The 23,519-nt window shown below is 38.5% G+C and overlaps 1 pseudogene; it reads left to right on the top strand.

Moving 5' to 3' along the window:
- Positions 1 to 3,483: 3,483 nt before the first annotated feature.
- LOC126703462 (cysteine-rich receptor-like protein kinase 44) lies at positions 3,484 to 18,869 on the top strand (annotated as a pseudogene).
- Positions 18,870 to 23,519: the final 4,650 nt, after the last annotated feature.

The following is a 23,519-nucleotide window of genomic DNA, read 5'->3' as shown; positions in this document are numbered from 1 at the left end:
AATCTGTGGCTTCCAAAACAGAGCAGTCCGGAAAAAACCTTGGTTTAAAAACCCTATAGAATAGAGTTTTTATTATGTAGCAATCTCCAAGCTTGCTTTGCCAAGAGTGCATCATTAAAATTTGCAAGGTCTTTGAAGCCCATCCCACCCTCATTCTTAGATTGGCAAAGTGTGGACCACTTGACCTAATGAATTTTCCTTCGATCTCCATTTTGGCCCCACCAAAATCTTCTAGTAAGACTTTCAATTTTCAAACAACGGCCTAGTGGGAGTTTGAAACAACTCATAGTATATGTGAGAATTACTTGGACCACCGCCTTTATCAAAACCTCTCTCTCTGCTTGTGACAAGAGCTTTTCATTCCAACCTTGCATTTTCTTCCACACTCTCTCCTTGATGTAATTGAAGTCAGCCTTTTTATATCTCTCCACAACGGAAGGTAGACCCAGATACTTCTCATATAATATAATTTTTGGCACTCCCAAGGCTGTCTTTATATGATTTCTGGTGTCTACACAAGTTGCTTTGCTAAATAAGATTGTTGTCTTACTGCGGTTAATTAGTTGGCCCGAGCATTTTCCATAAACCTCCAAAATGTCCAGGACTTTTTGGCACTCTTGAACAATAGCCCTACAAAACAAAAGGCTATCGTCTGCAAATAAAAGGTGAGTTAATCTTGGACTATATTTGCAAAGTGAATAACCCTTAATTTTTCCCTAATTTGCAGCTTAGCTTATGAGCCCATGAAGACCTTCTGTGCATAGTAGGAATAGGAAGGGTGGGAGGGGGTCTCCTTAAAGGATGCCTCTAGATGGTGTGATCATGCCTTTAGGTTCTCCATTTACCAAGATCGAGTAGGATACTGTTGTCACACAAAGCATGAGCAATTTAATCCAATGCTCCGAGAAACCCATCTTCACCATAATTGATTCCAAATAGTGCCACTCCACCATATCGTAGGTTTTGCTCATATCAAGTTTTATTGCCATATATCATAATTTGGTAATGAGGAAGTCATGACCTTTCCCTTAATATTTTTATCCACCAATGAAAACCTACTTAACAAATTGACTTTCACATGTTAAAGGATGGAGCGGGTTCAAGCTGTCCACACTTGGTGCTAACTGCCGAGCCCTATTTCCAAGAAGTGACCTAGTCTTAGGCAAAAAAAAAAAAAAAAAAAAACAAAATTGGCAGGGCTAAGTAAGTGGGTGAGGGTCACTTGGAAATTGGGTACTGACATATTGATTAGACATAGTCAGAGAGCTTAGGCCCAAGAGCTAGAGGCACCAACGTACCTTCCAAATGGTTGATGGTCCTTTGGCATCTTCGGAAAAAGTTGACCGCGAGTTTGATTCCAAATTAAAAAGTTAATATATTTCATTATTCAGTTTATTTTTATTATTATTTCTAGGTTCTATTACACTTTTTGATATTATTTATAGGTTTCATTATACTATTTCAGTTAACTTTTACCTTTATCTACAATATTTTCAATAAAAAATTTTAAGTTTCAGCAAAATAAGTGGATTATCCAAACAAAGAAACAAAAAATAGAAGAAAAAAAGAACAGGCTATTTGAGGATAATTGCTAACTCCATTTATCCATTCTACCTCCATAATGTTTCTTGGATATCAACCTAAGTGCATTAGCCAACATGAGTGTATCTCAATGAGAGAGAGAGAGAGAGAGAGAGAGAGAGAGAGAGAGAGAGAGAGAGAGAGAGAGAGAGAGATGATATAATATTTTTGAAAAAAATAATTAAAAGAATTAAAATTTTGAACAACTTAATTAGAATGAAAATACTAACCTGAAATTGAAGACCAAAGATTTGTTTGTCGATAGCGAATGAACACAGCACGAAATTTATGTCCATTCTCTCTCTCCTCACTTAATTTTCTTCTTTCTCTTTTACACAGAGTAGAAGTGTAAATTCTTACAAATCAACTTTTTTTATCTTCTTATTTTTCTTCTCAACTAAACAAGGTGAGTTGATTTTAATCATCCTTCTACTTTTCTATCCCTAAAATCAAACACTAATGATGAAAAATAAAATCTTTTAGGGTAAATACCAGAAACCTACCCTGAGGTTTGAGGAAATACCAAACACATCCAAGAGTTGTTAAAAATGACCAATTTGCTCCTTAAAACAGACAGCATGTAACACCGTTTGAGCACCATATATTAAACCAAATTTTTTGTCTCTGTTCTTCACGAATAACGCCAGAAAATCTCTCTCCTTCATGCCCAGAAAATCTCTCTCTTCTTTACACCAAAAAATATCTCTCTCTCAAGTTCAAAGCCAAAATTTCAGACTTGGGACCAACAACTCCTCCATCGGAATGGTTTCAAAGCCGGTTTAACCACAAATCTCACGCCATACTCCGCTGTTAAAAGCTCTATGGTTGGGTTGCGAATCTTGATGAATTGTAGATGGCGATTACTGGGTCACGATGAGTGGAGATGGTGGTTGCAAGGTCAGTCTGGTGGAGCTGCCGTTGTGGGTATGGAGTTTGTTTGTTTGTTTGTTTTTTTTTTTTTTTTTTTTTTTTTAAATTTTTTTTTAAATTTTTTGATTTGGGTTTGGTTTGTGTCTGAGGTGTGAATCATGTGATGTTTGGTTTGAATGGTTTGGGTTTGAGGAAGATGGGTGGGTAGTGATGGGTGGTGCCATGGTGGACAGTGGTTGGGTCACACGATGCTCAACGGTGGGTTTTTTTTTTTTTTTTGGTTTTTAATTTAATAATTTGGGGTTTTTTTTTTGGGTTTGAGGTGTGAATCATGTGATGTTTGATGGTGGGAACGATTTGGGTTTGAAATTGATGGGTGGGTAGTGATGGGTGGTGCTGTGGTGGCCGGTGGTTGCTGGGTCACACAATGCTTACCAATGGGTCTGGGTTTTGTTTTGAATTTTATTTTATTTTTTGGATCTGTTTGAGGTGTGATGTAAATCAGTCTGTTTGATTGCCTTGTGTGATACTGGATCTAATTGGGTTGATCTTGGTTTGATGAAGGGAGGATTTTTGTTTTTGGAATGTAATGTAAATTTTTATTTTTCCTAATGAGAATGTATGGTTTTGATTTGAAAAATGGGTACTGGTTTAGTGATTTTTTTTATGTAATCTTTCTCAAAATATGTGTTTTGTGTATATCTTTTGGATTGGTTTGAGTTTCAGAGAGAGGCGTTTATGTTATGGCGTGAAGAAGAAAGTGAACAAACAGAGAACATGGAAAAAAAAATCGTTTGAAGAGAGTGAACAAACGGCAGTACATGTCGTCTGTTTTAAGGAGCAAATTGGTCATATTTAACAACTCTTGGACGTGTTTGGTATTTCCTCAAACCTTGGGGTAGGTTTCTGGAATTTACCCAATCTTTTATATCTTCTTATGCCCTTACAGTCTTGCACTCATATTTACATAGAAAAATTGGACAAATGGTTGAGTGTTTCAAAAAAATCATGGGACTTCCTGTTCTTCAAAGTCTTAACTCAGCACACTAGATCACCCCTCTCTCTAAAAGCCTAAATGATAAGTTTCTTAACCCAAGTCTTACCTTAAACACATGGCAATGGTTTCTTCAAGACTTGTCTTCCTCTTTTCCATTTGCATACTGATTTCTCAAGCCATTGCTCAGCTGAACTTCCTATACTATTTCTGCTTAGACAAGGGTAACTACACAAGCAACAGTACCTACAATACAAACCTCAATCAAGTCCTTTCCTCCCTTTCCTCCAACACAAAAATTGACCATGTGTTCTACAATTTTTCTTATGGCAACAGCCCTGACAAAGTATATTCACTTGGACTTTGTAGAGGAGATGCCAAGCTAGATATTTGTCGTAGTTGCCTCAATAATGCTACAAATCTTCTCCCTCTGCTTTGTTCCAATCAGAAGGAAGCAATAGGATGGTATGACTATTGCATGTTACGCTACTCATTCTGCGACATATTTAACATCATGGAAGATAGTTCTTTCTATATATAGAACACAAATAATGTATCAACTAATTTGGTTTAGTTCAATCAGGACCTGAGGACCTTGTTGGACAACAAAAGAGTTCAAGTCGCGGCAGGTGGTTCTCTTCGTAAGTTTGCGGTGGGAAATGCAACAGCACCAAACAATCAAATGCTATATTCACCTGTGCAATGCACACCTAATTTGTTCGATCAAGATTGCAATGATTGTTTGGCTGGGGCTTTGGGAAATATTTTGCAATGTTGTGGAGGCAAGCAAGGAGGGAGAGTTATTACAGCCAGCTGTTATTTTAGGTTCGAGGTCAACCTCTTCTATGATGCCTAGGGCTGTCCATGGGTTGGGCGGGTTGGGTTTTTGCCCAACCTGCAACCACCCATACAAGATCGGGTAGGTGGTTTTTCAACTTGTAACCGACCTGTAATAGTAACAGGTTCGTTGGTTCGGGTTGCTGGCGGGTGGTGGTCGATTTCGGGTGAACCCGACTATCACCAGAATGCTTCGAAATGCGGCGAGATCTTGCCAGATCCATCACAAATCCGGTGAGATCCCATCAGATCTGGCGAGATTTCTGGCAAATCGTGATGAGAAATCACTGGTTTGGCTAGATCTGGTGTTTAATGTGACAAAAATCGACGGATTTAAGTGAAAAAGTGGCCAGAATCTGAAAAAATGGTTAGAATCTGGAAAAATGGCCGGATTTTGAATGGACTTCGGTTTGGGTCGAGTTTCATGGGTTTTGAACCGACCCGCTGGGGTCGGGTTAGTGAAGTCAGAACCCGCGTCTGACCGCTAGAGTTGTCAGATCAAGTGGTGGCGGGTTAGACAAGTTGGGCGGGTTGCCGATTTCCATGGACACCCCTAATGATGCCAAAGCTGATAATGCAAACCATCACTTTCTCCACCAACCAGGGGTGGCCCAACAAATTTGGAGGCCTAAGACGATATAATTAAATAGGGCCTTTTTGTTATCACTTAAATAATATTTAACTAGTATTTAATATCATAATTTTTTTTTCATAACAAAAATCTATTCCTTTCATTTTGTAATATGTTTTTTTTTTGGGGGAAAATGCTAAAGCTATAACAAATTTTACTAAAAAATTTCAAATGATGTAGAAATAAATGTGATTAATGACACCTCAAGATGATAATAAACAAGCATTTGAATGAATGATGTTAGAGATATTATAAATTTTATAACATGAGATTTACAAAGATGTATCACTGATCACAAAAGAAAATTCAAAAATGCATTTAATAGGTTATTGATGTCCACATATCATATTAATTATCACATCAATTTACAAAGTTTTCAACTAAAATTAATAATATTTCTAACATTTTCTTATCTGAATTAGTTCTTGTGATTAGTGAAACATATATTTGTAAGGGAAAAATGCTAGAGATACAAATTCTTTTACAAAAACTTTTACAAACTGATGATGTGGTAAATGATTATAGATAAATAAAAAAAACGATGTTATCGGTGGGCCTAGATGAGAACCAGTAAGAAATTAGCTATAACAACAAATTGTAAAAATGTTGTAAAATAGTTTGTAATTGTAGCATTACTTTATTTATTATTTTTTTTCTACATCTCCATTTTTAAAAAATAATATATCAATTTTCCCCCCAAAATTTGGGGCCTTCCTTTAGTAGGGGGCCCTAGGCGGTGGCCTAGGCCTAGGCTTAGGGTTAGCCCTACCACCAACACCACTAGTCAGTGTGCTTTTATACTATTTCCCCCCACGACATAATTTGGGGATTATTATTTACTATTTTGTTTTTCATAAAATGATACTTAGCTACTACAAATTAACAATAGTCAGTGTGGTCCGTCAATAAATTGACTTGCATTAAAACAAACAAAAATTTGTTATATACTAATAAACATGACTTTCCTATCTAGAAGATTTTAATAAATGATTAGTTTTTGAAAGGTCATTGCTGTTGCATGCACATATTATAAATTGTGTTGCTTTTTAAATAATGCACTAACGTCTTGTTCAGGCGAATCTGTGGATGAGATTAGAAGGGTGGAATCTTTGCAGTTAGGCTTTGGCACTACTAAAGTAGCAACAGATGACTTTTCTGATGCAAATAAGCTTGGGCAGGGTGGATTTGGTGTTGTTTACAAGGTAAACCTAAAATTATTGTGATGCAACAGATGACTATTGATTCAAGTAGTTTCCCTCCCCCTCCCATCCCAACCCCAAATTGTAAAAGTTTGTAGTTAGGATGTACATCTTAAGTCCAAAGGGTTAAATATGTTTTATTCTAATACATTTTCAGGGTAAACTCTCTGATGGACAAGTTATTACTGTGAAAAGGCTTTCAAAAAATTTAGGACAAGGAGATCTTGAATTTAAGAATGATGTTTTGTTAGTGGCTAAGCTTCAACACCGAAATTTAGTTAGACTCTTAGGACTTTGCTTGGAAGGAATTGAAAGGCTTTTAATTTACAAGTTTGTGCCCAATGGAAGTCTTGACCACTTCATTTTTGGTATGATTTAATTTCTACCTTTATTTCAAATTATATTCATTGTAATTTATTTTGATCACATGTCTTTTGTGGATAGATTTCCTTCACATTTTAGTCCAATATAATATATTTAATTGACTTTGTGTAGATCCAATCAAGCGTGCAGATCCAATCAAGCGTGCACAACTGGATTGGGCAAGACACTACAAAATAATTGGAGGCATTGCTCGAGGTCTTCTTTACCTTCATGAAGATTCTCAACTTCGTATTATTCATTGAGATCTCAAAGCAAGCAATATCCTATTAGATTCTGAAATGAATCCAAAGATTTTAGATTTTGGCATGGCAAGATTGTTTGAACTTGATCAAAGCGTAGGCAATACAAGTAGAATTGTGGGGACCTAGTAAGTATTGTACTTTTTTTTTGACAATCTAGTATCTTACATAGGTATACTTGATGATTACATTGTACCAAAAGAAACAATATGAAAGTGCTAATAAATATTGTTGAAAATAATTGTGAATGTGTAGTGGATTTATGTCTTCGGAGTATGCAATGCATGGGCAATTCTTAATAAAGTCTGATGTTTTTAGTTTTGGTGTGCTAGTGTTAGAGATAATAAGTGGACGAAAGAATAGTTCCTTCCAAAATGGAGAGAATATTGAGGACCTTCTATGCTATGTAAGTATTTTTATTTTTGGGTCTAAAGAGGGTAAAATTTAAGGTTGATGGACTAGTTCAAATGAACCTGACGGTACTAAATTAACGAGTTATCAAAATAAGATGACAAACTGAGGTATTAGACGAAGAGATCACATGACATATGGTCCTCCTATATGGATGGGTTCTAGGTACATGGGTCCTAGGTCGATTGATATCGAGGCCCTGTGGCACCCATATGGTTTAAATAAACTCCAAGGAATCTTAAATGGAAATATCTTGTGCCCTACGATAGCCCTTGATACTGGAGTCCCTATATGGGAAGAATCCTGCAAAATACGTACATTAAAGATGATCTTTTCCAGAAGGAAAATTCTTTCTGTCCAAGAAATAGGAGTCGGTTCTATACTACTATAAAACCCTAAGCCTTCAAAAACAAGGTACGCATAATTTACCCCAGTTCTGGTACCCTAAAGTTGTGAAGAATTCTCTAACTTAACTTTCAAAGGGTATTTGGTCAGTACCACACTGGTACTCTCTATAAGGTCTTTTTCTTTTTCTATGTTGTGCAGGATTTTTTCTAGAGCACATGAGGATTGTGCAGCTTATTGAAAATTTTTGGCTTTATCAGTTGGCGCCGTCTATGGGAATGGTCGATTTGATGTAAGCCATACTACTGCTTCCCAGACAAAATGTTGCATGGTACTTACTCATTTGATGGCAACCACCAATAACCATCAAGGGGATGAACTACGCACCACCGCCCTTAAGAGATAGGTTCAAACTCTCACTGCAGCTATAGAATGCCTCACCAAGCAAAATCATGAACTAGAAGAGCAGCTATGCCAAAAGAACATAGCACTTAACACCTAAGGGGAAGACTAGGAAGGTACCAGAGTTGAGAGGAGGAACTAGGAGGGGCCGGAAGGTAGATGTTCACAGAGATGCAGATGATGAAAGATAGGATGGACTTCATGATGAACGCCCTTAGAGGACGGGTATTAAGTGACCTTGACGAGCTAGTCCATCAGACAGACTCGCCTTTTACTGCACCCATCACTTCATTCCCCCTCCCACTAAAGTTTGACATGCCACAGGTAGAAACCTAGACGGGTCAAAGGATCCCTTGGATCATCTAGAATCTTTCAAAACCCTGATGCACTTACAAGGCGTGGCAGACAAAATCATGTGCCGGGTTTTCCCAACTACACTGAATGGTCCTGCAAGGGTATGGTTTAGCAGGCTGACGCCTAACTTTATCAGTACCTTTAAGGAACTGAGCACACAGTTTGCTTTGCATTTTATAGGGGGCACAGGTATAAGAAGTCCATTGTATGCCTAATGAACATCAAGCAGCAAGAGGAAGAAACACTGAGATCCTACATAACACGTTTTAACAAGGAGACCCTCTCGATTGATGAGGCTGATGATAAGATACTAGTTGCTACATTTACCAATGGGTTACGGAAGGGTAAGTTCCTATTTTCATTATACAAAACGGCCTAAAAACCATGTCGGATGTGCTTTACAAGGCCACCAAGTACATGAATGCAGAAGACACACTATTGGCCTGAGAAGAGAAGCCCAAGAAAAGGGAGAGACTAGAGGATGCATGGCAAGATAAGGGCTGGAAGATGGCTAGGACTGGAGAATGACGAGAGGAAAGGCGCTCCAAACCCCTAACTGGAAGGTTCACTAGTTTCACCCCACTAACTGCCTTGATCGATTAAGTCCTGATGCAGATCAAGGATGAAGGAGCCTTAACATTTCTAGGAAAGTTAAAGGAAGATCCTAGTAAGAGGTCTAGGGAAAAGTACTGCTATTTCCACCGTGATCACGGTCATGATAAGTCTGATTAGATAAGGAAAACTGCAAAGGTTTGTTAGTGAGGAGAGGATGGGCCCACCACAGGAGCAGGCTGCCCGAAATGAAAACAAGCGTCCTAGGCCCCCCAAGGAGACATAAGGATGATTGTAGGGGGAACCACAATTGTCGGTTCATCCAAGAAGGGGTGCAAAACCTACCTATGGATGGTGTAGAGTGTCCAACTGATGAGCTTCGTCCCAAAGATTCCACGAATCGACAACTCTATAATTGGGTTCACAGAGGAAGATGCCCGGCGTCTCCACCACCCATATGACAATGCACTCATAGTTAGCATACGGTTAAGGGACTACAACACCCACCAGGTCCTTGTGGACAACATGAGATTTGCCAATATCTTCTACTACCCGACGTTCCAGCAAATGAAGATAGAAAGATAACGATTAGTTCCAACGAACGCACCGCTCGTCGAATTCAGAGGAACAAAAGTATACCCCTCGGGTTCAGTCACCTTGCCCGTGACGATCGGTGATTACCCTCAATAGATTACCAAGGATGTCACCTTCCTAGTTGTCAACTGCTCGTCTGCCTACAACGCCATTCTAGGTCAGCCTACCTTTAACTCGTGGAAGGCCGTAACATCAATTTATCACTTGATGATCAAATTCGCCACCAAATACGGATTGGGAAAGGTACATGGAGATCAAGTAACGGCTCGCAAGTGCTACATTGCCATGTTGGAGATGAATGATCATTTGCAAACAATGTGTATATAGGAGCAGCAGACGATGGCAAAACCCATGAAAGGATTGAAAGAGGTACTCCTTGATGATTCTAGGCCTGAGCGAACGACCCAAATCAGCACTCTTGCCAGCCCACTAGTAAGACAGGCGCTCATTGCATTCCTAAGGGAGAACCAAGATGTCTTCGCCTGGAGCCATGAAGACATGCCTGAAATTAATCCTTCGGTTATTGTCCACAAGTTGAATATATTGTCCTCTTTTCCCCCCATCTGTCAGAAGAAGCGTGTATTTGCGTAGGAGCGAGACAAGGCCATAGTGGAGGAAGTTCACAAGCTACAAGAAGCAGAATTCATAAGAGAAGTGTACTACCCCGATTGGTTGGCCAACGTAATGATGGTCAAAAAGGTCAACGAGAAGTGGAGAATGTGCGTGGACTTCACGAACTTGAACAAGGCATGCCCTAAAGATAGCTACCTACTCTCGCAAATCGACTTCTTGGTGGATTCGACAGCAAGACACTAGTTGCTGAGTTTCAAGGATGCATTCTCTGGTTATAATCAGATCAAGCTGGACGAGGCTGATCAAGAGAAGACCTCATTTGTCACTAGCTAGGGTCTTTTTTGTTACAAAGTAATGTTGTTCAGACTCAAGAACACGAGTGCCATGTATTAAAGGCTGATGAATAAGATGTTTGTACATCAGATTGGGAGGAACATTCAAGTTTATGTAGATGGAATGTTAGTGAAAAGCATCTGGGAAGAGGACCATCTGAATGACCTCAAGGAAACCTTCAATACCATTCGTTCCTATAATACGAAACTAAATCCAAACAAGTGTGCATTCAGGGTGACACTAGGAAAATTCCTAGGGTTCATGGTGTCCTAGAGAGGTATGGAGGTCAACCCAGATAAGATACAAGCTATAATGATGCTAACTTCACCAAAAAGCACCAAGGAGGTACAGAGCTTGAACGGTAAGATAGCTACACTGAACAGGTTCATCTCAAGAGCAACGAATAAATGCCTACTTTTCTTTCGTGCATTGAAAAAATCCATTGAGTGGACGACCGAGTGTCATCAAGCATTTGAGGGCGTCAAGGCATACCTTTCTTCCCCATTGTTGTTGAGCCCGTCCAAGCCTAGAAAAGAGTTGTTTCTCTACCTAGCCGTCTCCATAGCCGCTGTCAACGTAGCTTTAGTCAGAGAGGAAGACGGGGTGTAAAGACCTGTATACTTCACGAGCCGAGCACTCCAAGGTGTAGAAGAAATGTACCCTCCGATGGAAAAGCTAGCCTTCACCCTAGTAACCACAGCCCGCAAGCTCAAACCTTACTTCTAGGTGCACACAGTGATTGTTCTAACAGACAAGCCCTTACGGAGAGCAATGAATAGCCCTAGAGCTACTAGATGGATAGTGCTATGGGAAATTGAGTTGAGTGAATTCAACGTACAGTATCATCTATGTATGGCCATAAAGGGACAAGTGCTGACTTCATTGTAGAATTCACCAACATGGAAGATTAGGGGGCAGGAGTGAATCCACAATGGAGTGTCCACACGGATGGATCATCCAATAGACTAGCAGGCAAAGCTGGTATGGTACTCCATAGTCTAGAAGGGGACAAGGTTGAATGCATGATTCGACTTGATTTCCTTACGATCAACAACGAGGCAGAGTACGAGGCCTTAATTGTAGGACTAGATCTCGCTAAAGCGGTAGGAGCCACAAATGTGGTCCTATACTACGACTCTCAAGTAGTCACCAGTCAGATTAACAGTGACTATGAATGCAAAGGCGAATGAATGAAGAAATACCTCGAGTAAATGACCTCCAAGCAACATTTGTTTAAATCCTAAGGGAGGACACGCCGATCATCTCACCAAAGTTGCATTGGCGGGGCATATGATTATCCCTAGTTAGGTACTATCCTTCGTTCAAACTTCACCATTGATAGAAAGTATTAGTGTACAGGAGATAGGTTCCAAGAACAATTAAACGACGCTAATTACCTCCTACCTGAAGGATGGTGTACTGCCTAATGGCAAAGAGGCTACAAGGAGGTTGAAGGTTCAAGCAATATGGTTCGTGCTAATTAAAGACGTCTTATACAAAAGGGGCTTCTCACGCCCATACCTAAGGTGTCTTGTCCTCGTGAAGGCAGACTATGTCATGCGAGAAGTCCACGAAGGGGTCTATAGAAATCATTTGGATCACAGTCCTTAGTGCACAAACTAATCTGGGCAGGATACTATTGGTCAACCATGTAGAAGGATGCCATTGCATATGTTAAAGCTTGCGACAAGTGTCAGTGGTTTGGCAATCTCATTTGGCAGCCAACAGAGGAGCTCACACCTATGACGTCCCCGTGGCCTTTTGCTCAATAGGGATTAGACATCATGGGTCTGTTCCTAGTAGCAAATCGACAACTAAAATTCCTGGTGGTCGGTATAGACTACTTCACCAAGTAGGTAGAAGCCGAAACCTTGGCTACCATCACGGAGAAGAATGTGTGAAACTTTTTATGGAGGAATGTCCTTTGCAGGTACGATATACCTAGAGTACTGATCTCAAACAATGGGAAGCAGTTTGACAATGACGCATTTAGAGACTTTTGCTCACAACTAGGGATCAAGAATCACTACTCATCGCCAGCCCACCCTTAGGCCAATGGACAAGTTGAGGTCACGAACCGATCCTTGCTAAAGATCATCAAGACTCAGCTTGAGGGGGCAAAGGGTTTGTGGCCGGAAGAATTGCCAAGTGTTTTATGGGCATATAGGACAAAGGTAAGAAATTCTACAAGAGAAACACCGTTCCGACTAGCATATGGAAGCGAGGCAGTCATCCCGGCTGAAGTAGGACTCACAAGCTATAGAGTTGGAAACTACGACAAGAGTAGGAATGATGAAGCCATGCATCTACAACTTGATCTAGTAGACAAGGTTAGAGCAATAGCTGAGCAAAGGTTAGCACGATACTAGGACCTCATGGCTAAGCACTACAACTCCAAAGTTAGACACAGGGACTTCCAAGTTGGAGATTTGGTCTTGAGAAATGTGATGGGTGCCATAAAAGACTCCTTCCAGGGGAAGTTAGGACCTAATTGGGAAGGACTACATAGGATCGCATTGTGGCATAGGAAGGGAACTTACCATTTAGAGATACTGGACAAGCAAAGATTGCACCACCCCTAGAACATGGAGCACCTGAAGAAAGTACTACCAATAGGCAAAAGCATGGACAACAAGACTCCTCATTTCCAGTTTATTGCTTTTTAGTTAAACTTTTATCATCTATAGTTTTTTTTTTTTTTTGGTTAAGCCCGAATGGCATTTTTTGTTTTCCAAAAACAATTTCTATATGCACATCTATCATAATAAAAGGAGTTATTCAAAATACCATGTATATGCTATCTACATTTTTGCAGGGACGGGTTCACCTCAAAGGGTGAGCTGAAAATTATTAAGTCCATACATGGATGGGTTCATCTTAAGGGGTGAGCAGGAAATTATTAAGTCCATACATGGACGAGTTCATCTCAAGGGGTGAACTGAAAATTATTAAGTCATACATGGACGGGTTCATCTCAAGGGGTGAGCTAAAAATTATTAAGTCCATACGTGGACGGGTTCATCTCAAGAGGGTGAGCTGAAAATTGTTAAGTGAACGGGTTCATATTAAGTCCATACATGGATGGGTTAGCTGAAAATTGTTAAGTGAATGGTTTCATATTTAGTTCGTACATGGGCAGATGAAGCCCAAGGGGTAATTCAAGATTAATAAATCAAATTCCATAGGTGCATTATAGTCCAAAAACGGATAGGTCCAACTAAGGACTTCATCCCATGGAATAGAAGGAAACATCAAGATAACTAAATTGGTGTGCAAAATATATATTCAAATAAATGGACAAAGCAAGAAACGATAAATAAAAAGCCTATGAAAGGCAAGTGTTTATAGAAGCCCAAAAACAAGGGTGACGGAAAGAATAAATATTTTTCGCTCAAATGAACAAAAATTTATAATATACAACGTAAAAAGACAAGATAATAATGAAAGACTATTGTTGCACAGCGGGGGTCTCTTCCTCTTTCTCCTTAGCCGTCTAGTCCACTTCAAGTTGACGAACACCATCCCTAACAGATTTTTTTTGGTTAGCACGAATGGCCTCCCCGTCAACTTGAGGGGATTGACATCATTGGCAAAAAGCTCACTGGTTCCTTCAGATTCAACCGAACGGGTTGGGGTTTGGCCTTCAATGTCGATGTTAATATGGGATAGGTCTAGATTCGGGAAGGAAGCTTTGACCTAACGGAGGCAGTCTTCGAAGCCATCGGAAAAAGGACCTCCTAGCTCGGCTAGAAGAGCTTCGGAGTCACGGTATTCCTTTATGGCATACTTCTTAGTTTGATGGAGCTGCTTCTTGGACTTGGTGATTTCATCCTCCTTGTCCTTGAGCTCTTTATTTAGTGCCTCTTTCTGTTTCTCTGCCACTTTTAAGAGCCTCTTTGTCAAGTCAAACTTCTTTTCCTGGATGACCTTCCAAGCCTTTAGCTCCCCAAGCTCAGCCTCCGACGTCTCTGCCCTCACCCTCACACGGTCTATCACCGTCACCTAGGACATGCAACGGTCCATTAGGCCCTTCATCATGAGCACCCCTTGCAAGCATCCAAAACTAGGGTTGGAAAGAATAAACAAACAGCATGATAGAAAGAAAAGGCAGATGGAAACATACCTAAGCCAAGCTAAAGAGACTTGTCTCCCACATGGCCTCAATAGAATGGTTGCCCAAGTCCTCGTAATCTTCACTCATGAGGATGGATGAGAGTTGCTTAAGAGCATATTGAGGGTCCTCACGAAGAAGGACAGGGCATTTTTCATCAACAGGAACTTGACCCGTCATCAAGCCCTTATCTTTCCCATGAACAGGTTTGGGAGGCAGCTTTGTTTTTGTAGTAGTAGCCCCAATTAACCCTACCGTCACCTTGGGTTTCTTAGGTGGATGGTCGGTCTTGTCCACTGAGTTCCTCTTTGTGGACGGGTGGGACGGACCTGCTCCTTCCTTTTTCCTCGCAGCTGCCTACTACTTAATGTAAGCCCTTCTCCTTTAGTCTTCCATTTCTGTATAAGATGGACCAAAAAAGGAGTTAGATAAAATGACTATGAAATAAAAAGGGAAATATGCGACGGACTTACATTTATGCGCTAAATGGTCATGGCGACAGGCAGCTTCTGTGGGTTCAGGACCCTCGCAATACCAATGGATAGTATCCAAGGTAATAAGCTTCACCCAAGTTTTCTCCGATAACTTGATCTTAAAGATCCGCTCTAGGAAACGCCACTGCTCTAAAGTAACCTTAGGACGGTCTCAAGCTACAATAAGAGACGGTCAGTACATTATACGAAATGAGTAATAACAAATAAAACATCAGACTGATGGACATCTACCGAACGGGGACATTATGCCCTAAGTCTTGTCCACTGGCATGTACTCTTGGTCATCAGGGTGGCACATCCAATTGTCCCCCTCAAGGAAGAAGTACCGACTCTTCCAGTTCTTGTTTGAGTCGGGGATCTCACACATTAACCTAAGAGACAGCTTCCTTGGTAGGAAGCTGTACATTCCCCTTGACTGGATGATCTCGGATGGACAGTAGCAATGGAAGAATTCCTCCACCGTCATCCTTCGTGCCCCCTTTGAAAGAACTCTATACAGGACTTTTGCGCCAAGAAAAACCCTCCAGATGTTAGGGGAGACTTGGGTGATGGCCAACCCAAGATATTGGTGAAGGCGACGGTGAAGGGCGCTTAGTGGGAAACTAAGTCCTGTTTTAAACATTTGCTCGTACACACTCCGACGTCATCGACACCTCGGTAGTAGAATTTTTCAGATTTGTATGGTAGACGGATTGGTATGTTGAAGGGAATCTGGTATTTTTCCCTAAGGGTGTCAAAGTGTTTTTGCTTGATGGTAGACCTAAAGTCATTCATCGTCCACAATGGAAGAAGAATGAACTACCTAAGGCCATCAGGTCCTATGATAGATTGGGGAGGGGGTTCAGCACTGACTAATGTTGGGAAATTTCGACCTCGGTTGAAAGAATTAACAAGTGTTAAACCCAAGTTGTTAATTAGATTTATTATGAATAAAACTTGTTAAAACAAACAAACATCAATATCATGTCAAAATCATGTAGCGGAAAAATAAATAAGATAAGATATGATGACCTAGGAAAACCAATGAAACAAACTAGTTTCATAGTAAAAAACCTGGGGGGAAACCTTTCCGAAAAACAATCCACTATAGAAAAGAGAAGTTTCAGATTTAGTACAAAACCTTTGCTCTAGACTTTACAATCCCCGTAGATGAACTTACAGTAAAAACCTTTTATCGCTTTAGAACCTCTGAACTTTTCAATATATGAACGCCACTCTTTTTGTTGTATGAATCCCAATACGTGACTCACTCACCGACTTGAGGAAGAAGAATATTGGCTGCAAAGTTCTTCACTTCATCAACAATGAAGATTAAGAAGCACTTGGTTACAAAACCCTAAGGCGCAAAGACGCAGTAGCTTCTTTTAGAGAGAATAAGGTATCGGTCACCTTTTGCATATGTTCTCCTTGTATTCTCTTATGTGACGGCCTCTAAAACAAGCCTTATATATATATATATATATATATATATATATATATATATATATATATCTAGGGTTGTGAGAAAAGAAGGCCCAAAGACACATCTACAAATCCTAAGAAAAACAGATTAGAAATTCTGTTTTTGTAAACTTTGACAGATAGAAGTTATTGAGAATTTGTCGAGCTAGCTATCAAGCCACGGGGCTGAAACAGCTTCTTAAACCTCGACACATGCTAGCTGTCGAGCTAGTTGTCGAGCTTTAGTAACTTTGCACTTTCAGCTTGTTTTCTTGGACAGACTTGAAGGCTTCAACACTTGATCTTGAAACATGGTTTCTTGAAGTATTTAAACACATCTTAAATCTACCCAAATACAAGAAAAGTGTGTTTTGTCAAAGGATAAGTCAATTACATAAAATAGTGACATATGTTCCTAACAAGTGAATCACATATGTCCTAACAATTAAGTCCTCATTTGAGCCACCCTCTAACCCGTCCACATCCACATCCTCAGCCCCCTCTGAAGAAGATAAGTTGGAGGATGAAACTCGTTCATCATAGGAGGTGTCAAGGTCATCATGACCTAACGGACGCCTCGTCACGGACACACGATTGATCACTCGACGCCTCACCAGACATTTGTCACCTATACATGATGGATAAAACCCTAAGACTCTACAATTCTACATAGTGGGCGGACATGCAATATTAAAGAAAAAGAAAAAAATATATATAATAAAGTTCAACTTAGGCAAGGAATACTTACAGGTAACCGAAGCAAGCAATCGACAAAGAAAATAGACGATGGTAACGATCTGATTGAAAAGTAGACAGTATGTTTAGTTCTAGTAGAAGATGGTAGCGCTTTGACTGAAGATTTGTTATAAAAAGTGAAAAATGAAGGGAAGAGGTAGCATATATATAGAGGAAACGGCACGGAAGATAAAGGGATGCTTTGGTCCGAGTAATCAGCCACAAGAAGTATGACATATGCCCCTACGACATTTATGGCTCTAGGCTAGACTGTCAATCACAGCATGCTTCCCAGGGGCTAAATTAGATTGTCACTCTACAGGTCTGTCCATGTATAGGGGTGACGGACCCATGTAGTGAGGAGGTAACTAAAGAGGGTAAAAATTAAGGTTGACGGAACCGTTCAAATGAACTTGACGGTACTAAATTAACGAGTTATCAAAATAAGATGATGAACTGAGGTACTAGACGGAGAGATCACATGATGGATGGTCCTCCTATATGGACGGGTTCTAGGTACATGGGCCCAAGGCTGACAGATACCGAGGCCACGTGGCACCCATATGGCTTAAGTAAATTCCAAGGAATCCTAAATGGAAATATCTTGTGCCCTACAATAGCCCTTGGTCAATGGAGTCCTTATATGGGAAGAATTCCACAAAATACGTACATTAATGAGGATCTTTTCTCGAAGGAAAGTTCTTTCTTCCCAAGAAACAAGAATTGGTTCTATACTATTATAAAACCCTAAGCCCTCAAAAACAAGGTACGCATAATTTACCCCCCCAGCTTTGGCAGCCTAGAGTTGTGAAGAATTCTCTAACTTAACATTCGGAGGGTATTTGGCCGGTACCACATCGGTACTCTCTGTAAGGTCTTCTTCTTTTTTTATGTTGTGCAGAATTTTGTCTAGAGCACATGAGGACCGTGCAGCTTATTGATGATTTTCGGCATCATCAGGGTCTAATGGCACATATACCCCGTAAGTATGGAATGGTAGGATTGATTATTCAAATCCCACCATGTGGTTCGATGGGAGTGGAGAAATTTGAAAGAATACCCTTTATGTTTATGTTTATGATGTGAAGTATCAAGCATGCTACCCGTTGGGCTGTACCTATTAGTATGGCACTAATAATGTCCATAAAGTGACAAATTATTGATGTGGCATGTATGGCTAGTTGGCTTTATACCAAATACATAGGAATCTAGCAAAATTGAAGGATCAGGAGATTAAAGGAAATGAAGAAATGCATCCCAAATATGTTTCTTTTTAAAACAAAATGAAATAATGTTTTCTCAAATACTTAATGTGTCATTTTAAATTATCTAGCAGGTATGGAAAAATTGGAAATAAGGTATAATTTCAAATCTTGTAGACCCCACATTAAAGGCAGGTTCAACAACTGAAATAATGAGATGTATTCACATTGGATTACCATGTGTTCAAGAAAATGTAGCTGATAGACCAACTATAGGATCTGTTGTTCTCATGCTCAATAGCTACTCTATTACTCTACCAATACCATTAGAACCAGCATTTCTTTATGAACAATGGTACTGAATCAAACATTCACTTGCAATGGGAGAATGATTCAAGGGTGACAGAGGCAAATCACTCTAAAAGTAGCTCTATCCAAGCTTCGATAAATGAGGTGTCAATCACTGAGCTATCTCCTCGCTAGTGTTTAATGAATTTGAAATTTAATACTACTATTTTTCGTATTTATTTTTTTTAATTGAAGAATACACAATATATGAGTTATTAATACATTAACAACTTAGCATTCTTTTCAAAACCTATATTATTTAGTGACCCAAAAAAAGAAAAAGAAAAAAGGATTTGTTTATTGTATTATGGTGTGTGATTGCCAAAGTCCTTAAACACTATGCTTGATTCGCTTTTCCTCATGTGTTTCGCATCCAATGGAAGCTTCTAAGGCAAAAACATAGGTCTTAACATAGGGTTTTTTCAGCCCATCAATCAGTATGAATATATATATAAAAGTAAAGATCTCATGTGGGAGCATGAGATTTTGCCAAGTGGCATATTCTATGCGAAGAGAATTGAAATAATATTCTCAAATGTCACATCATAGGTAAGAATAAATTAAATATTCACTTTTTATTTCATTTGGTTCAATGTTTCAAGACTACTCTAATTGAACAATAAATATTCTTTGTATCCTTTGGTTTAATGTTTCAAGACTTTTATCCTTCACACATACACATAAAAATCATTGCATTTTAAATCATCATTTTCACCTCTTGCACTTCTACCCCTTTATATATACCTACACACAACATTTCATGTCATCCCATATCAAATACATACAGATAAAAAACGATGTCATTTACTTTCAATCTTTCAATGACATCTACCTTGCTCTAACATTGTGTCTCATCTAATTCTAACTCGTATAAGTTGGCTACAACCAAGAAAGAGAGGCCTACATTTTATATTGAGTGACAATGACAATTATGATTTTGATGTTAAGGTCAGACGTTGTGGATTGTAGGTTTTGTAAATGAAGTAATTGACTGTGGATGTTGGGGATGTGTATTTTGTTTTGGAATTAAGGAGAAAAAAAAAGACACATTTTATATCAACTTTTATTCTATAATATTCCTCCAAAGTTGATTTTTTTTTTCTCATTACTTCAATTGAATAATTATAATGAATATGTGTGTGCAATTTAGAATTGTTTCTTTTTATGATCAACTCATTACTAATAAAGTTTTATAACAATTATGCTATAATATATATACAACATTCTCCAAAACTATCTTACATAAAATATTACAACATTATCCGTGCATCACACAGATAACTTACTAATTACTAATAATATTGCTCTCCTGGTGCTAAAGAGTCAGGAAGTCAAGGAAGAACCCAAAAAGTCACATAATTAGTTTATTGTTATCTTAAAAGTTAAATTTGAACCATTATAGAGAATTAGGGGCTGTTTGGTTTTAAAAAAACCATTGCTCATCACTTCTCACTCAATTTTCGTCACTCATCACTCATCATTCATCACTCATCACTTATCACTTAAAATACCCCAATTTCCTAAACCTTGCATGTTTGACACACTGTTTTCAATTGCTCATCACTTAAATATTTTTACTTTTTGTGGGACCCATACTTGAGCACTTGGTTAGAGACACCATGACCCATACATGATTTCTGTTAGCTTACCTGCCTCACCCTCATTCCCTGCCATTTTCTTCACTTCTTATTTCCCTTTCACCCTTTCAGCCCTGTTACTCGCCCAAAACACAAACCCGAACCCAGCTAAAATAGAAGAAGCTTGGACGCCAATCTCCACTGTCACCAGTCTCCACTGTCACCAGGGCCGCTTGACCTATCTCTCTGACGTGTATCGGCGATGCGATCTCCTCTGTCATGAGTAGACCTAGTGGCATTGACAAAGTGTGACCCATTTCCTTGATTTGTCATGGACGATCTCCTCTAACGCAACACGGTGCTACCTCATCCCTTTTTGTACTCTCTTAGCTTGTTTCTTTATCTGATTTATGTTTTTGGCATTTGGGTTTTGAGAAAATTGTTAGATTTTAGCTTGAACTCTACTTTGCCTTTGTTTTTCCCTGTTGTTTGGTTGGTGAGAAAATAATAAACAAGAAGATTTTGGTTTGTTTTTTGTTTATATGATATTATTATGCTTACCCATTGCTCGATTGCTTCAATTAGATTATTTGTTCCTGGTTGGATAATATTATATCGTTTATTCGAAAAATTTGAAGACCTTTTTGTGGTATTGTTCTGTTTGAGAAGTTGGTTGCTTGATTTTGGAGATTAAAATAGGTTTGAGACTAAGATGATTGTGCCGACAATGGAGTGCTAGCTAGGAAGGATGGAGAAGAAAAACACCAATCCATTCACACATTTGCACAATCACTCTCCCTTAAGAACTTCTCAAAACCCTTAACTTGAAGAAACAAAAACCCAAACATCAAAAAAAGAAAAAAAAAAAAAAAAAACAGAGAAGCAAACTTCATCACCACGAGTTGAAATAGATGTAAACGATGTGAAATACCACCCTATTACCAAAAAATTAGATGAATAAAGCAGCGCAAATGTATAAAATACATTCGGATTTCTATGCAAAACTGAGAAAGAGGTTGGGGGGAGATCGGTGCCTTTGGTGCGTGAAGAACTGCATGATCGTGTCCCAGCGACGCAGGTTAGCCAAGCTCCGATCAGTCACTGTATGTGTGAAGAGGTGAAGGCAGGTAGAGGCTTCTAAGGACTTGTGGTGGTATTGGTATGAAGTTGGTATATAGTGATTTGCTTTACCAATGTGAAGAGAGCCTTTGAAGAGAGCCATCAAAAGCAGCACCTGGTGTGACTTTGCTCTGATCGTGGGTCTCATGCATGAGTGTTTATTTACCAAAATGCCATGGAAACTCAGTTTTGATAACTTGAAAACACTTAAAATGTGTTTTTAGTTTTTATAACTCATCACTCCAAAATCAGAAAATTGAGTGGTGGAAACGAAAATTGAAAAAACATCCAAACAAACTACTCAACCATGGGACCCACTAGTTTTGAGTTATAGGTGATGGAAACAGAGTTATAGGTGATGGAAAACAACATATCCAAACACTTTGTTAGCAATCAAAGTCTAGATTTTTTATTTATTTATTTATTTATTTATTTATTTTTATTTTATTTGACGAGAAGCTTATGAGTTAACTTTTATTCAAACTGAAATAGAAACGTTTAGATCATCATATAAGGATGGCCATCGGTAGAGTATGGGTAGGGTATACCCTACCCTACCTATACCCAACCCATTTAATTTATCCAAGAATACCCAATTAACTTATCCAATTAATATCTATATCCAATCGTTACCTGGTTTGTTTACCCATGGATATCCATATCCCACCCAAACCCAATTTCTATAAAATCATCAAACATGTTCAAAAGCCACTAAAAAGACCAAAATATCCTCAAATTTTCTAAAATGAGCAAAATACCCATAAACCCTTTAAAATGACCAAAATACCCTTGATATCTCTAAAATCACCAATTATGTTCAAAAACCACTAAAATGACCAACATACCCCCAAAGTCACCAAATATGCTAAAAAACCACTTAAAATGACCAAAATATTCTTGAAACCTAAAAAATGACCAAAGTACCCATGAAGTCCAAAAATTACCAAAATACCCCCTAAACCTAAAAAATGATCGGAATACCCTCCAAACCTAAAATTTGACTAAAATACCCTGAAACATAAAATTACCAAAATATCCCCTAAACCTAAAAAATGAAAAAAAAAATACCTCCAAATCCTAAAAACTAATTGAAATACCCCCGAAACATCAAAATTACCAAAATACCCCCAAAAACTAAAAAATGACCGAAATACCCCCTAAACCTAAAAAATGACTAAAATATCCCCAAAACCTAAAAACTTACTAAAAATACCCCCGAAACCTACAAATTGACCAAAATACCCCGTAAACCTAAAAAAATAACCAAAATACTCCCAAAACCTGTAAAATGACCAAAATACCCTTGAAATCTATAAAATGACAAAAATGCCCCTAAAACCTATATGATGATAAAAATACACCCTAAACCTAGAAAATGTCTGGAATACCCTCAAACCTATAAAATGACCAAAATAGCCCTAAACCTTTGAAATGACCAAATACGCCCCAAAACTCTAAAATGATAAAAAAAAAAAAACCCCAAAACTCTAAAATTACCAAAAATACCCCGAAGCCTATAAATTGACCAAAATAGCCCTAACCTCTAAAATAAACAAATACCCCCTGAAAATAACTAAATTGACCAAAATACCCTTGAAACCCTTAAAGTGACCAAAATAACTCTAAACTTGTAAGATGAACAAAATACATCTGTAACCTCTTAAATTTCCAAAATAGAGGTTTGGGGTATTTTGGATGTTTCGAGTGTATTTTCGTCAAATTAAAGGTTTTAAGAATATTTCAGTCATTTTGTAGGTTTTGAGGGAATTTTGGTAATTTTTTAGGTTTTGGGGTTATTTTGGTCATTTTCTTTTAGATTTTAAGAGTATTTCGGTCATTTTTTAGATTATGGGGGCATTTTTTTGTTGTAGAGGTATTCTAGTAATTTTTATATTTTGGGTCTATTTTGGTAATTTTTTAGGTTTTGGGGTATTTTGGTCATTTTTTGGGTTTTTTTTTTTTTTTTTTTTTTTTTTTTTTTTTGGTGTTGTCATTTTTTAGGTTTCGAGGTTATTTTAGTCATTTTTTAGGTTTAGGTGTATTTTTATCTTCTTATCGTTTTTAGGGGCATTTTTGTCATTTTATAGGTTTCGGGGTCTTTCGGTAATTTTATAGGTTTTGTGAGTATTTTGGTCTTTTTTTTTTCATTTTATTTTTTTTATTTTTTTTATAACTTTAGGGAGTATTTTAGTTA

The sequence above is a fragment of the Quercus robur genome, chromosome 10 (genome assembly GCF_932294415.1).
Source record: "Quercus robur chromosome 10, dhQueRobu3.1, whole genome shotgun sequence".
In the NCBI taxonomy this organism is placed as follows: Eukaryota; Viridiplantae; Streptophyta; class Magnoliopsida; order Fagales; family Fagaceae; genus Quercus; species Quercus robur.
This window is presented reverse-complemented; position numbering and strand designations above follow the sequence as displayed.